Raw genomic sequence first — 16,420 nt, 5'->3', positions numbered from 1 at the left:
TTTCAACATTTTGTTGAAAACAGAGGTCACGCCGGTAAAAATTCTGGAAGTGAGTGGCCGTCGTACTGCATCGATTACTCCGTCAGATGAAATATCACACGTTAAAAACAACAAATTCATTTCATTTATCATAATGGTACTTTTTTTTTTTTTTTTTGAGGAAGGGCACTGGCAATAAGCCAAATTGGCATTGGAAGTTTGCAATGCATTGTGGGACAGTTTCTGCATTTTTTTTTTTTACTTTTTGCCCTCTTTGGTTTTTGTGTGTACAAAATATAATGTTGTACAAGAATAAAATCAAACCAAAAATATGGTTATTTTATAAATTAATTATTTAACTATATATGTTTAATGATAACATCATTAGGAGCTACCCATTATTACAATCATAAATAAATTAATAATAATTACAGTAATTTTTCCGATATGTCACAGGTCAAAGTGTCCCAAAACTGCGCTCAAAAACCGGAAGTTACAATGCCGATTGGGCTTATTGCAAATTGATGCACATTGCTTCTTACCATTGGGACTTTCACAAATGTATGGTCGATCATAGGCAGGACAAGGTATGTCATTCCACTTCCCGTTTGTTCGCATCTCTGCACAGTCCTCGCCACTACCATAATTATCAGGTTGTCCTGCATCCCACATACTATCAATGAAAACACACGAACATGCAGATATTTGATAGGCATATAGATTTAGACTATCATAAGGCTAAAAAAGTTTGTTTCATGTAGGCAGCACACATTTCGTGTTTGCAGCAATTTGATCAATTTGAGACAATAACATTTTCAAGTAAAAATGTAGGACAGAGTGACAAGACAACAGATAAATATAAATGAGATGAGACACCCCCCTCTTGGCCTATAGGCAACCCTGCAATCTTTAAGTTTATTTAAGATATTTATCACAAGTAAAGTATTCAATAAATGGTCATAAAAAGTTCATATAATTAATGACAATAAAGTATATGTATCTTAACGAATGCAACTTGTCTTGGTATAATTATAATTATAATAAGGGCTTACTTTATACTTAGGCCGTATGCAGACTTATTAGACGTAAAACATTTGATGTAACATATCTACGTTATTTAATCTTTCTATTTAAAGGAGGATTTCGTGATCCTAGCATCCTTTTTTGATGATATTTTTCAGTACATATCCACGAAAAAAACCTATTCCCAAAATTTCAGTTGATTCCGATTTTGCGTTTGCGAGTTATGCATGATTATGTGTATTACACTGCTCCATAGACAATGCGTTGTAAATTCAAATTTCACGATATCTTTGCAAAACGAATTAATCTGCAAGAAATATTTTGTACATAAACATGTAGCCAGAGGTTTCCAGTGATATAAAAATCTCAACTTTTTTTGAGAAAAGTGGGGAGGGATGAGGCTGTGGATCACGAAATGCCCTTTAATATTTCTACTAGATATTATACGTAACATATTATCGATTTTACGTCATCAAACATTCGTTAGAACTTAAACATTACTGGAAATAGAATGGGACTAGATTTAATAACGTAGATATGTTACATCAAATAGTATACGTCTATTAGTCGGAGTCTGCATACTGCCTAACATTTCTGATTTAGGGGTCTACCAGTTTATTGATCGCGAAATCCCGAGCAAATATCATATCACTTGTGTATCAAGCAAACAAAGGGAGTAAAGATCAGGAAAATAATTGTGAACAAATAACACAAATCAGATTTATCATTTATGCATAATGACAAGTGAGCTACGGAGCACAGTGTCAACACCCTATGTTATAAATATTTTTTCCATACAGCTCCATACTCCGTTGGTGATTATATTGAAATCAATACTCTATTAGGCCAAAAAAAAAAGGTTTGTCTCAAAGATTGCGCGCGCGTTTGCAAAATCGCAAGATTTGACCCAAAAAAAATGTTTTTTAGTTTTTTCCATAAAAATCGGTGAAAATCAAACTTTTTTCTCATGAAAAAAGTCGGGAATAAAAAATTTTTTAAAAAAATCGCATTTCGCATTTGTTTTTAAATTTCTCGTGAGCTTTGAGACAAACCTTTTTTTTGGCCTTATTGACACATATAAATAAAGTTTACATATGCATTGTGTTATAGACCATGATGATTGAATATTCTATACAAGCACCTGGATCTTAGGTAAATGGGCTAAATGTGTTCCTTTATATAATTGTAAATTCTCAAAATTAAATATATCACAATTTCTTTTACGATTTAAAAATCGTTACTTATAAAATGCAGTAAAATATATCCACATCAAACAGCCATGGCCACTAATTAGTGTATTTAATTTCAAGTTAGTGTATTAAAAATAAAACCTGGGTTTTACATGAAAACAAATCGAATTTTCTTGTAATAGCAACATTATAATGGGGAACTAGCGCATGCGCAAATCGTAATAATGTGTAGAATAGAAACTTGGTGGTATCTCATATGATAGTCGTATGGTGTAAATGGTATGCTTAGCCTGAGTCACTCGGCCAATCTCGAACAAAATCGCCATGCGTAGCTATTGAAAAACGAGAAGATTCGCCGTACTATCCCGGCAATTTTTGACACGAAGATATGGGGATGATGACGCTGTGCGGAGAGTTCTAGGTAGTGGGGAAAATGAACCCTCTGGATATTTCATATGTGATGCGATCAAGCAAAATCAGTCTAAAATAGGCCCAGGTCAATTCTGGGATTCTTATATTTTCATTAAGCGTATTAAAGCTCCACATTAGTGAAAACCCCATTTCAATACGACCTTTGGTTACAAAGTTACAACAATGTGAATACCGGTACAGTAATAATAAAATAATAAAAAATAAAGGAGAAAATCAAGTTTAAAGTTAGAGTACTTTACTTGAGTTATTTTTAGCACACATTTGGCATAATAAAACGCTAAATCCGAGCTTCTTTTGGAATAATTTCACGATTTTTGACAATCATCGAAGTTGTATGGGGTCAAAAATCCCATTTTCCTTTGGAATTTCATCAAAATTATGTTCATGTGAAAGAAAAATGTTTTTCCCTTTCATTTTTGCAACAAAAAAAAATCAATTTTGATTTTTCTACCCCTACATATATTATTTCGCCCATATCTCAAAACTAGGATTGCCGAGTTCCGACTGATTTTGCTTGATCGCATCACATACTATGTGAGAGTTTTTATAAGAGATTGGAGCACAGACTGATACCATTTCCTGAAAATCCTACAACTTACTTTTGTGCATCGTCCATTACTTCCTCATCCACACTCCAGGTCCACACGTCTTCAGTGGTAATATCATGAAGACCAATCCAATGCTGGATGCCCGTTGGTTTCACATATTGAGCTATGAAATTCTGTCAGATTAAAAACAAAACTAGACTTAGCTGTGGTCTAACCCACGAACACAGCCGTGTTGTGACCCCTAATGACCTTTGACCCCAAAATATATGAAAACGCCCATAGACATTGGCTAATGTCAATGCATGGGTGCACGTGTGGCACCACTTTGCTTTGTTACTTGTGGCAGAAGGGGTATTTGAAGGTTTTCCGTCTCAGACCGGAAGTGACATTTGACCCCAAATAAAAAAATACCACATATGAATTGGGTAACCACAATTCATGTGTGAACATACTGTTACTGTCCTGTGTTTTTCTTATCAAATAAACAATTTTGAAGGTTTTTCGTTTTATACTGGAAGTGACCCTTAATGACCTTTGACTCTAAAAAAAAAAATACCACATATACATAAGGTAAACATAATTCATGTGTGCACATACCGTCACTCTCCTATGTTTTTCTTAGCTAATAAAATTTTTTGAAGGAATTTGGTTTTATACAGGAAGTGACCCCTGAATGACCTTTGACCTCAAATCTGTGTATGATTCATATACACTGGGTAATAACAATGCATGTGTGCAAGTGGCGTTACTGTCCTGCAAAATTTGTGGGAGAAGTAGCATTTTGAGTTGAAATCACGTTTTGGACCTCTGTGACCCCTACGTGACCTTTGACCAAACGACTTTCATGTGACATGTTGGGGCATGGTCAGTGCTGGTTGTGACCAAGTTAGGTCAAAATCGGTGCAAGCATGTCAGTGCTAGAGCAAATGTAATGGTCGACAGAAAGAAAGAAATAAACAAAGAAAGAAAGAAAGAAGAAGATCCTGTAAGAAAAAAGACACAGCCGTGACTAATGTCACGGCTGTGTAACAAACATTTGAATGTCGCTTATGAATGCACCAGTCACCGTGCACGCGTGTGATTGATATCCGATCCATGTTGTCTACATTCAACATAACACAAAGACGGATTAGAGTCACGCGGTAGCCGTGACCAGCAAGTTTTTAAAAAAAAAGACTGTTAAAGAAGACTAATAAGATGCTCCCGCGACACTATATTTACACCTAACATTAAAACATTTGACTTCTATTGTTCTATGATATTTTTCGCTGGGTACAAAGTGTGTCTAAAACCATGTATAATGTTATTTAGAGTCCCAAATGTAATATCTTGACAACTCATTAATTCAAAAAGGGACACCAATCCTACAGTCAACCATTGTTTAATAATAAACAAACACTTTTGCTTCATTTCTTTGTATATTGATGCGTGTGCGCAGTGCCGGAGTTACCTTGTGCATCATCCCACATTTTTGCTTTCTTTTTATTGCCTAGCTGATAATCTAAGCCTCATTTCTCATCATACCTTGTGTGTTTATGATTTCTCCACCGTATGAACTCGGATTCATTCCATTTTGTGGATTTTAAATGCCATTTTTCTGGATTATCTTGCACATACCAAATCTCTGTGCAAGTGCATGTCTGCATAATTCGGCAACCTCATTCCCGCGGAAGATACGGATCACTGAACCTGGGGCTTTACTCTGTGGATAGTGGAATTCTGCTAGTTTATTGTCCATCACTGACTGGTGAGATCTACCCATGCTTTATTTGTTTAATATGTAGTGAGAAACATCAAATTGTTTATCCATTGACATTGCTGGTTGTTATTGCTCAGCCTCAGGATGCAACCACTAATAACTCTATTGTTGACATTAATGCAGTTTGTCATCAGTGTATGGCACATTTCTACTGGAACTCATAACACTTTTCCATACGATGATGTAATGAACAACAGTTTACGTGCCCCATATGGTCACCCCCACAACAACAGCAGTAATGAAACCACTTGTGTTTTTGGTTTTATTGACATCTGCCTGTATTTGACCAAAACAAACGGCTTGAACTTTGTTTTTCTACATCACTTTACAACTTCTGACTTTGATGTAACCCCCACCCAATCATTGAATGTATTCAACAGTAGTTTCAAGCACAGTGTTGTGAAACCCAAATTCAAAATTGAAAGGAATTCGTCATTCTTCATTATCCTCCTGTTACTGGCAGGCGACACCGAATTAAACCCTGGGCCCCGCCCTATTAAGTATCCCTGTCTTGTCTGCGAAAAAGCTGCCAAGTGGGGTCAGGATTGCTTAAGGCTGGTTCAAAGTGAATATTCGAAGGCGAATATTCGGCTTCGAATACGTTTTGGGCGTCAAAATATATGCGGCTTCGAATATAAAACTATGAACCGGAGAAAGATATATTTCTACAATTCACAGCGTTGCCCGACTGTTAACAAGTATTGCCCGTTGACCAAGGTAAGCAAAATTTAGAGAATTTCTTTAACGAAGTTAATAAAATCATAATAGGTGAACTCCATTGAATTATTGTCATGATTTAATGTCTGTATAAATGGGTCTAAATAGGAGCAGTGGCGTAACCAGTGGGGGCCGGGGGTGCAAGCTGCCGCCGGACACAAAAACCTGGAAGAAGAGTCAAAAATTGGGAAGGGGGAAAGAGGAAAGAAAAAAGAGGGAAGAGAAAGGGAAAAAGAGAAAAAAGGGAAGGAGAAGAGAAAAAGGGAAAGAAAGAGGGAAGAGAAAGGGAAAGAAGAAAAGAAAAAGAGGGAAGAAAAGGGGAAGGGAGAGAGAAAGGGAAGGGACTCAAGGGAGAAGAGAAAGGGAAAGAAAGAGAGAAGATCTATAGGCCTATTACTTTCATTGTGAAATGTGTACTCTGAAACACTGATATTTTCTAATATGCCAAAAAACCAGGAGCTTCATGACGCTCAGCCCCCTTGACCCCCGCCTGGGCTTTGCCCCTGGACCCCTGGACCCCACCCGTTTAACGCTTCGTGGCAAGCGAGCTTTCTCTCGAACATAAATACTAAAACTTTTGATCAGAAATTGGGAAATTTTTCAATCTTGCCCCCCCAGGTCAGGTCTGGTTACGCACCTGACCTGAATAGGAGTCAAAAAGATTTGCTTTTCGGGGCATTTACGACCTGCCTGTAACAGGCGCGGAGGTTGACCCATACCTTCTTGTAGGTTTCAACTGCAAAGCAAATCAAGAAATGAATGATTCAATAGATAAATAAATAAATAAATAAAAAATATATAAATAAGTCAATAAATGCATAAATAATTTTAAAAAATCAATCAATCAATCAATAAATATAAATAAATCAATCAATAAATCAATAAATAGATAAATAAATAAATAAATAAATAAATAAATAAATAAATAAATAAATAAATAAATAAATAAATAAATAAATAAATAAATAAATAAATATATAAATATCATAAGATAGCCTATGATTGAAGCGACGGCAAATATGACAGCCCTCACAAGTGTTATATATGAGACCACCCACGGTGACCCACCAAATATATATCTGTCGAGTTCAACAAAATTCAACTCCCACAAATATACATTGGCTGATATCCACTTGAGATCGGTATCATAAAAGTAGTATTGCTCTCATTTCATGATTCATTGAGCAATCAATTTTGGCATTCGACCGAAATACGCGTCAAAAGATAAAACGTCTCGTTCCGAACTTGTGTAGACCTACATTGCTAGGGCCTAAGTGTGTTTTAATGTCTGATCGATTCACAAATTATAGAAATAAACAAGAATTTATTTTAAAAGAACACGCAATGATAGGGTACCAACGCTCGTGGTTTTGGTTGTTCTGCATAGTTTCACAAATATATTTCCGGTGAATACTTTTTTCATTGGCTGATAGGCGTAGATCCAGGGGGGGGGGTAAATCCCCAATATTTTGCCAGGGGATGGTCCATACAATCATCCCCCTCCCCCCTCCCAATGTTGACGCATGTATGTGGGTTTCTGACAAATTCACCTCTTATTTGGCCATTTCAGTCCCAAAATTGCAATTTTTCCGCACTTCGCGCGAATCTATTTCATTTTTGCACCACATTTCAACAGTTTAGCTTAAAAATGGGAATATTTTTCGCGCGCTTCACGCGCATTATAATTCAAGATTTATTTTTTCATGGCAACCCCATCCCTCCAATGTCAAAAAGAAATCTACGCCACTGAGGAAAACGGTCGTGGGCAGTATACAAATAGGTCAAAACTGAGGAGTTTTCAAGGGGGTAACCCCCTTAATACTTTTTTTGGTATGCTTTGGTGGGGCGGCAGGGAGAGGCATTGCCTAGGGCGGCAAAATCCCTAGGAACGGCCCTGTATGTAGGTGGGATGAAAAGCCGACAATCAATTGAAAATTTTGACCTTTCGTATTGAAGATATGGATTTTTCCCCAAAACACCAAAAAGATTAGGTCTTTTGGGGAAAAAGGCAAAATTTTCAATTGATCGTCGGCTTTTCCTCCCAGCTACATACACTTTAAGAAAATATCATTAGATTTATAATATTTACTTCGAGGACTGTTATATATCAATATGTGAAAAATATCAAATTTTAATAATTTGTCATAAAATTTGTATTATAATTATTTGATATCAGAAAGACATTCTTCGTATTCATAATGTAATTCGATATGTCTGATGTGTTCTCATGTCCCACAAAAATACTGTCGAAACGCTCAAAACGCTCATTCCAGATCCCTTAATTTTCATTGGGGATTTTGAAATCATCGTTCGTCGAACGATATTCAGGTGACCTCGAGCCTTTCATATAAATCAATAGTATCTCGCTATCAGTTGCGCGATATTTAATCCGGTTCAACTCGGCCTGTCATCATATTTTATTCGTTGCCGTATATATTTTGACGTCACAAAAAGTATTCGAAGTCGAATATTCGCCTTCGAATATGCACTATGAACCGACCCTTACAGTGCGATGAATGTTGTGGTTGGTACCACGTGCAGTGCATGAAGATGCCATTTGCAATCTACGACATGATGCACTTATGGTCCATGGCAAGCCCGATTCGACCTTTGTGGCATTAAACCCAGTTAACAGGAAATTAATCCAGTAAATCGATTCAATAAAGCAAATAAGCTCATGCATTCGATCACTAACGGCAACCAGCTTCGGTCGATTACCCCAGCTGCAGCGTGTGTAAACTCTAATTTGCATAGAGGCTGTACGTGAAATTATTGATTGGCTCCAAACAAAGGATGGCGCAGTGCAGTCCATTCAATCAAATGTTGTCATCAACCTATTTGATCGCAGTGCATTGTTATGTGTGTGAGACGAACTGTCGCGGTTGATTGCAATCAAACAAACGATGTCTTATGTATTACTTTGTTCCGTGATGAAAATCGTGATGTTTTATTTAATCACTCTCGAAAAATGTATTTCTTTTGTAGGCCTATTACTTTGTTTTGTGATGAAAATCGTGATGTTTTATTTCATCACGCTTTAAAACAAACGATTTCTTATGTATTACTTTGTTTCGTGATGAAAACCGTGATGTTTTATTTCATCATCACGCTCTAAAACAAACGATTTCTTATGCATTATATTTGTTTTGTGATGAAAATCGTGATGTTTTATTTCATCACGCTCTAAACAATAATTATAGTTACATGCATTTCAAGAAAAAAATCTTATTAAAACGGTAGGCCCTATGTTGTTTAGAAAAAATGTAGAAAGTGATGATGATGATGATGTCGATGATGATGATGATGATGATGATGATGATGATGATGATGATGATGATGTCTCCAAAAGTGTCCCGGTTTTTTTTTTCTTGCCCTAAATCGTGCGTATCTATTAATAAGGCACTTCAATAATCAATAATCAGTCCCGTGACGGCCTCCACTAACTAGCTACTAACTTGGGTTATGGGCCCTGATTTTCATGTTCACTGTCACTTACTCATCAGCGAAGTACGACCCTTTGTCAATTACCTACAGTACCAAATTTCGGCATACTATTAAAAAAACTCATCATGATGATCGAACAGAGAGTACTTTAAATGTAGCTTGTACCGTTTTCGTGTGGCATTCTTCAGAAGTGAGCGGTCCGTTTACCAAAATTTTCGGTCAAATCTCCATTCAATTAACACGCGATTTGGCTAGCTATGCCTTGCCCTCACTCACTGTTTTACCAAAGTACGAATATTTCTGAACATCTAACCTAGCTGTAATTTTAGGTCATGTTAGAGAAATATATTTGCTAGAAGTTTTTGAGAGTATTTTTAATATTGGCCGGGTATTTTTCACACATTGACGTTAACTAGGCAAATGCCTATCCTTTTAACGTGGCACGATTTGTAGAGGTCACAGCTCAATGGTGAGAGCACTGTGTATTGTGTATAGGAAAACGGACAGTAACTGCAGTATGAAGCGCATGCAAATTCAAGCATGACTTGGATTTGTTACCAGTGTGGAATGCCTAACGTCAGCCCATCAATGGAGTGACATATGGGGCTCATATGTACATATAACAATATAATTCTCAGGTGCAATCTGTGTACAAACTCTGAGCTCTAAAGTTGCTTTATTTGATGAAAAACGGCTGGGCCTTTGCTTTAACATTTGGGGCCCCGGGGCCCATAATATTTGACTTCTGGGGCTCATGTGCATATGTTGAAATATAATTCTCAAGTGCTATCAGCAGACTCAAGCTGGACATTGTAGCTGCTTTCTTTACGGAGTAACGGCCGGCCCTATGTTTTAGCGTTTGAGGCCCTGGGGCCCATATTATGTGACACACGGGGTTCATATATACATATAACAATATAATGCTTTAGACCTAATTAGTGTACCAAATCTAAACCATGTAGCTCCTTTATTTGCTGAGAAACGACATGCCCTTTATTTTAACATTTGAGCCTCTGGGTCCCCTAGCCTTAAACATCTGGGGCCAAAATGGGCAAATTTACAACTTAGCGCCCATATATGTGCCACATATTCTGAGATACCCTAGATAAAAATTCTTTTGTTCTTTCCGGACGATGCACCCATTCATATAATAAATAATGTACTTCGACACAGCAATTTATATCAGAGTCCCGTAGCTCAACGGTTTCGGCGTTCGACTCCGGATCCAGGGATCCGAGTTCGAAACCCGATGATCAACTGTTTTTTTCAATATTGTATTAAACAATAACTTTATTGTCATTAATCAAGGATAACACAATTTTAATCATCCAGTGCTATTGTGATATTATTTTTTTTATGTTTGATTCTCAGGTTTTATTTATTATATTAAGGGCCTATTTAAAAAAAAAACCTATAGTGCAGCCGCTAGCAGAACAAATAATAAAAGAAATCTCTTTATTACTTTCTTTATTTATTTAAATCTGAACAACACAACAATCTAGAAACTAGATCAGGTTACCAATATTTTCTCATTTAGATAAAGTTCTGTCCTACCACGGGGTGATTCGCATGATAATAGGACAATAAAACATGTTATATGTATGAATGGTTGTTGAATCGATCTAGAGACCTGTCCCTCTGTCATCTTCAGCTATCGTAGAACTGTATTCCTACATGACTGTCATTTCAATTGTTATACCGTTCCGGTTGGTTTGTTGCATACACTCTATAGGTGTGAAAAATTGTTCCACTAATATGGAAGGCCAGCAGGGACAAAAACGTATCCAAAAAGAGACAACCAAATATGGAAGGCCATTAAAGTCATACGTAAAGACAAATTAGCAAAGCGGCAAAAATACACAAAGGCCTATTGAAAGGAGGGACTGTCCCCACAGCCTATAGGAATGTGCAACAAGATTTTCCACAGGGCTGCAAAGAACCACAAGCCTCGATAGACCGCCAACAACCGCCGCTTAATAGGGAAATCCAACTAGATATATAAATCTAAATAACTGTCAACTGCGAAATTTGGATATCCAACTAGATTGCCCGGCAGGGCTACAAAGAACCACACACCGCGAAGTATAGTTATCCAACAAGCTTAAACTATAAATTAACCCCCGATTGAAGGTAAGGCATGAAGAATGAGGGAAATCAAAACTACAAACCGCGAAAGACCGCCAACAACCGCCGCTTAATAGGAAATCCAACTAGATTGCCCCTTGCAGGGCTACAAAGAACTATCAACCGCGAAATTTGGATATCCAACTAGATTGCCCGCAGGGCTACAAAACCACAATCATTAAAACATAATTATCTTGCTAAGTCGTGGCACTTAGACGCTTCCGTAGTATAAGCCTTGCTACATAGTTTCAATTTGAAGTAAATCGGACTGACTCTGTGTCTCGCTGGTATCGTCAACATTGGGTATGTGTTGTTCGTATTTACATTTTACCTTGAATAATTAAAGTATATTAAAATGTATATGTATCCCTATTAACATTACAGTCACGCGGTAGCAGTGACCAGCAAGTATACAAAATAAACGGCTGATAAAGTTTTATTAAATTATTTACTGTCATAAATCAAGGATAACATATTTCGTAACGTTAACGTACTTCGTAACCCGATGACTTTCCAAGCTTAGAGCTGCTTGGCTACATTCATAAAAAGAAAGAAAATCCACCAAAAAACGTTGACAACGTAAAAGAAAGCAGCAAGTTTAAAAAGCCCCACCTCGGCTCACTTTTTGAAACTTGGTCCCATTTTGAATATCAACAGCAAATCGGTGTTTTTAACGTTTAAACAATAGCATCCCAGCAAACACAAAACGTTTTCGACATCATTCGCAAAAAGGTTATAAAAGGTTGTCAGAAAACGTTTAAATGTCGGGTTATATAAAGGGTATATTAAGAGTATAAAACGTTTTCATAACCTTAAAAATCATTTTTTGATAATCTACTGCTCAGCAAACCAAAATGTTTTACAGAAAACGTTTAAATGTCGGGTTATATAAAGGGTATAAAAACGTTTTAATAACATTCCAAAAACATTTTTGAAAACTTGATACAAAACATTCTAAACAGAATGTTATTTTGGGGTTGAAAATATATTTTGCGAAAAACGTTTGCCCAAAATATTTTCAATAACGTTTTAAAAACGTTTTCATGACCTTTATATAACCCGACATTTAAATGTTATTAAAAGGTTTTGAAAAACATTTTAAGAACATTTCTGTGTTTGCTGGGTTCAAATATTTTAACATAATGTTATTTAACTATTGACACAATATTTGGCAAAAATGTTTGCAAAAATAGTTTACAATAACATTTTTGAAAACATTTAAAAATATTGTTGTAGTGTGTTTTCATACAAAACGTTTTAAAAGTTATCATGACCTTTATATAACCCGACATTTTAATGTTATTAAAACGTTTTACCTAAACCAAAAGCCAAAATATAACTTATTTAAAACGTTTTTAAAAAGTTTTTGTGTTTGCTGGGATCATTGCCATTAACATGCCTACTTGTTATTCGTTTAATTCAATCATTGGTCATGAACTAAATAATTATTATAAAACAAAACATATATAGGATATTGGCCAAGAACAACATAATAACCTTTCTGATCGTTCCAGAATGCTAACAACTTAATATCTCATCGGCACATTAAAGATACATAACACTTCTGGAAATGTTTTAAGTTGATAATTATGACAAAGATTAAATCAGTATCTTTTACAAATGGGACCAAGTTTCAAAAAGTGAGCCGAGGTGGGGGCTTTTTAAACTTGCTGCTTTCTTAACGTTGTCAACGTTTTTTTGGTGGATATGGGAGGGCGGGTTAGTGTAGTGGTCTTCTCACTTGCTTCTCACCACTTCTCACTGGTCTTCTCACTCGCTTCTCACCACTGTGGCCCGGGTTCAATTCCCCGCGGTGCCACATGTGAGTTTGGTTGCCGATCCATGCTCGTCCTCGCAGGTTTTTCTCCGGGTGCTCCGGTTTTCCTCCTGCTTCTAAAATCGGACCTCTTCCCATATCCCTGTCCCGTCATATCTGAAGGCATCCCTTGAATTTAGTAGCCTCTGAGCACTATTGGGTTTAGCCTGGCTTCGGCCGAATGTTATAAATAAAAAATAAAAAAATAAAAATGTATGCTTACAATCATGACAATAGTTATATTACTATAATACACGAGTGGGTGTCCTGCCTACATTGAATTTGAATTTGATGGGCGAAAAGCGTTTGGTATTTGACCAATGAGGTAGCAGCGCTTTTCCCAACGCAACAAAAAGCGCTCTACCTCATTGGCTACAAACAAATCTCTATCGCTCAGCGATGTAGTATAAATTCAGCCTTTAGGCGTTATGATTGCAGACAAGACCTGAGTCCTGTTTTGAATCCCCTGATTTTTGGTTTCTGAAGAAAAGAGAAACTTAAACTCAGAAGAGGGAGTGTATGGTGTGACCTATATAGAGCTATAGTGTGTAAAAACAACAATATTAAAAAGAATCATCAGACTAGTTCACCAATTTTAGTTCATAATTCGACAAAACGGGTCAAACCCAGGTTCAGCGCATAGTTGACACAGAGAATTGAAGTAAACCACACCATAATATGATAAAGATGTGTGCATCTATCTAGTGACTGCATAATACCCCACCTCCCCTCTCTCTCACTCACTACCCCTCTCTCTCTCATAGACAATAACATATTTTAATCACAATAAATGCATTCAGTTGAGCTCAAAGAGATATTTATCGTAAGTAAATAATTCAATAAATAGTAATAAAAAGAATTCAGGGAGGTAAATAACAGGAAACTGGGTGAGTATTAATTTGCCCACTCAGTAAATTATTTTGCCCGTCCTGTAAATTCAACTTGCCCATTGCCCAATAACGTAGATTTTTTTGCCCACAAAAGTGGGCACCATATAATAATTATCATAAATGTAGCACCAGATCTTCAAATCAAGTTGCTTTTTGCAAGTGATGTTGAATAATGATCAAAGTGTTTTTTCATAAAATTTATCCAGTTGCAACTTTGAATCAGGAATAAACACAGTACACAATGATATAAGAAACTCAAACTTAAAACTAAATACTCTGGGGGGTCGTGTACATGCGCGTATTTTTGTTGGGGGGGAGCTTTGGGTGCGCGAGCCCCACGGGGTAAAAGCAGGGGGCGGCCAAAACGAAGGGGCGGCGGAAGAAGAAGGGCGGCAAAAACGGTGGCGGCAAAAAAGTAGGGCGGCAAAAAGAATTAGTAAAGAAAAAGGGCGGAAAAATTTGAAAAAGTATAAAAATTGTGAAAAAATGGTACAATGTGTTGCTTTTTGGGCGCTAGCACCTAAAATCCTGTTTTTTTTGTTGTTGTTTTTGTTGTTTTTGTTTTTTTGCTCTTCACTTTTTCAAACCACCAAAAAAAAAATTGGGTGAACCTTTTCGGGCTGTTGAGGAAGGGGCGGCAAAATTGAATTTTCTTCAGCCCCCAGGGTAGGAGCGGCCACGGTACGCTACTGGTGTACATGGCTCTTTTAAAATACCTTCCATTTTCATGTTATATATGCCAGACATTAACCCAAGAACTATTGAGCCATATTTTGTAACAGGCACTACGAAGAGGGGGGTTGTTGCGACCCCCTTATAATTATAAACGTCGTGTACCGTTATATTTGGTACTAATGTATAGCTATGGGTCTCTTCTATCCAGTAATCTCAAATAGGTACAAACATTCCCCACATAATATCGCTATGATGTCATAATGTGAGGACGCCCATGCAAATTTGGGAACTGTCTCAATGTATGTTTAATTATGAAACCTGATTGGTCGGTAACTTTGAATATGAAAGTCAGGTGGCCGGGTTGACACCAGTTCCCAAAATGGGAACACGAAAAGTTTTGTAATGAGACGTGGCAAGTCGTGGGGGCAGAACCCCACCTTCAGAGTATCTTTTACAAACAGAAGTGCATCTAAATAATTCCAATTTAACTTCAACAGTACTTTATTTACTTATTTCCAGACTACAACATACAAGACTCAGTCACACCCCTATCCTATACTCTAGCTTCCTACTCCTACCACTACCTCTGCAATACTACACAGCTAGCACCCTCTCTGCAGCAAGGACGAGAATGACAATCAATAGAAAAAATGTGTTAATACAATTTAATATGAAAGGCCTATTTTGGTACTAAACGAAAAATTGGGCATAGTCCCGGGGCATAGTTGCCTCGCTCAGCGCATGCTAATAGTAATGACACTTGCAAACACATGACACGCATGTATTGGCAAGGTTATTTTGGTACTAAACGAAAAATTGGGCATAGTAGCCTCGCTCAGCGCATGCTAATAGTAATGACACTTGCAAACACATGGCACGCATGTATTGGCAAGGTATCATCATAATCTTAATCAAATATTATATAAAACACAACTACTTTTTGGCAAACGAAAATTGGGCATAGTAGCCCCGCTCAGCGCATGCTAATGTAATGACACTTGCAAACACGGCACGCATGTATGGCAAGGTATCATGCATCATGATCTTAAAATTACGACAAAAAAAACCCCAATATGATTCCAACAGAATGTGCACTACCATCACATAGCATAATAAAAATATACACGACTCACCAAATAATATCATCTCTTGATTATAAAATATATAACTCACCAAAATGGTATCCTCTCAAAAACCACAATACTCCTCAGACTTAGTTGAGGTATCTAATCGACCTAATTCAGTCACCTGATGATGTCCGATGGTTTCGGACGAAACGTCGTGTTTACGAAACGTAAGTTCCAGTATTTGATTTATTTCTGTACTCTTAATCCTTTGGTATGTCTTTAAGGCATAACACCGCCCCTCAGCGTAATGTTACCCCTTTACTCCGCAATCCTTTGGTATGTCCTTTAGGCCAGGAATAATAGACAAAGGGATAGGAATCCTAGACTGCTGCCCTCTGTTGAAATATGTATCCTAGGTCTAGACAATAGGCGGATTAGCGGCCATTTTGTCTTCGACGTGATTTTATTCACGTGTCCTTATACTTTAGTACACAAATATACAAGTTAACAGGTTTACAATATTAAAATTATATTTTGAATATACAATATATTCTGTAGTAAATCGATCAAATGACGGTGATTGTTCAGGTATTATATGCTTGTAAAAATTAAACTGTCTGACCAGCTAGTATTCTCCTCCGCCGTCAGTGTGATTCCAGACACTTCACGTAGGCCTACCGTGTTGCGAAGGTGGAGGAGACTAAAAGCTGTATTGACGAACACGCATGCGTTAAAAATATGTAGTCTAAGTCGAAC

This window comes from Amphiura filiformis, chromosome 20 (genome assembly GCF_039555335.1).
Source record: "Amphiura filiformis chromosome 20, Afil_fr2py, whole genome shotgun sequence".
Classification (NCBI taxonomy): Eukaryota; Metazoa; Echinodermata; class Ophiuroidea; order Amphilepidida; family Amphiuridae; genus Amphiura; species Amphiura filiformis.
This window is presented reverse-complemented; position numbering follows the sequence as displayed.